We start from the raw sequence: 1,893 nt of genomic DNA on the forward strand, positions 1-1,893 counted from the left end.
ATAGTACATTAACTAAATAATTAATGTCTGAGCATAAATAGATTTAAAAACATTAAAATGAAGGAATAATTGGAGAGGTTGAAAAGCAAGTATAAAGCGAGAAAAAAAAAACCAATCTTCTGAGGGACTGGAGTTGACATCTAGCAAATGAAATATACTGTTAACTTAATGTAGAACATCACACACCAGTTAGCCACTTTAGATGCAGAACCACAGCAGCACAATGGAAATCAAAACAACAGGGACTTTACTTGCTAACCATGATCAACATGTTTTTGGACCATGTAAGAGTCATCTTTTAGAAAATGTAAGAAACAAAAGGAATAAGAAACAGAGTTGTCACACAGAGACGGAGAAACAGTGAGAGACATAGAATTGACTGTCAGGTATAGACAGACAGACAGACACCCAAAGAAACAAAGACTGGAGAAGAGACACAGAGACGAATATTATACACAGAAAGAGAAAGATACAGAGATAGAGATAGACAGAAAAGTGAGAGAGACAGAAACACAGGGTTTAAAACCACAGGATTCAGGTTTAGACAGTCATCAACTGATGTCAAATCATAAAGATGTTCAAAGTGTTGACAATACTGTGGTGTAGGTAAATTAAATGGTCCCTTTAAAAAATTTAGTATTCTGTCATTCATTTCTACCTTTTATTTGTATAAATTTAAAACACAGAAAAAAATTTAAAACACAGAGAAACCTTGTAACATACAACACTTATATACCAAAATTGAGGTTCTTCAGCAAAGTTCTCTGCCTAGCACCTCTCAGTTTGCCTTCTGGAAAGGGATACTGTTAACAAAACCTGAAAATCAGGCATGTTGAGCAATTAAAGAATGTGCATGATGAAATACAAAACATTATTTTCGCATTCTGGCAAGTGAGGGTGTTTGTGAGTCTCAGTGAATGAGTTGGGGAAGACTGCATCCATACTGTGGGCAGGCATCCGGTCAGCCTGCTGGGAAGGAAAAGAGAAGGATAATAGTCTCCTGCTCTGGATATCAAAATTCCAGACTACCTATTTCTTTCTCCCTTTTATTCCTTACTTTCTTTTTCTACTATCTGTATGTATCTCTGACTTTATTTCTTTCTCCCTTTCTGTCTGTCCGTCTATATATCTCTTTTTCTTTCCTTTTTTGTTCTTTCCTTTTTTTCTTAATTTTAGGGCTTATGCTAAAAGTTTCTTGATTTATGAAGCCTTTATCCATGAACTGTATATCATTTTACTTGGTTCTAAAGATGTTCCACTTGTTCTGAGCAATGACCAAGTGTATCTAGTCTGCAGACAACCTGTATTGAAATATTTCAATCCCAACAATTGCAAAATCTTTAAATGTCAATTAAAAATAACAGGTTTTCCACTTTGTTCATTGCTTTTAATCTTACTTAAGAAACTATTTGCAATTTAATATCAGAAATCTTTTCTTTCATAATGGATTTTAACTAGGAATTTTGTAAGTTTTAGATCTTAGATATAAATCAATTAAATATCTATTTTATTTGTTTGTTTGTTGGTATTTCCAATCTGTTGATAAGATAACCTGAAGCACATCATTTATTTAAGGATACACTCAGACTCAATGTTCTCCCTGCTGCAGCCTTCTATGTGTCAGGATTCCAGATGTAGATGAACATATTGAGTTTAGTGACCTATTTCATGTCATTTTTTGTTTGTGGTTAAGAAGAGTGTCAAATGCCGGGCGGTAGTGGTGCATGCCTTTAATCCCAGCACTTGGGAGGGAGAGACAGGCAGATTTCTGAGTTCAAGGCCAGCCTGGTCTACAAAGTGAGTTCCAGGACAGCCAAGACTATACAGAGAAACCCTGTCTCGAAAAACCAAATAAAAAAAAAGAAAAAAAAAAGAAGAGTGTCAAGATTAATT

The sequence above is a fragment of the Mus musculus genome, chromosome 4 (assembly GCF_000001635.26).
Source record: "Mus musculus strain C57BL/6J chromosome 4, GRCm38.p6 C57BL/6J".
Classification (NCBI taxonomy): domain Eukaryota; kingdom Metazoa; phylum Chordata; class Mammalia; order Rodentia; family Muridae; genus Mus; species Mus musculus.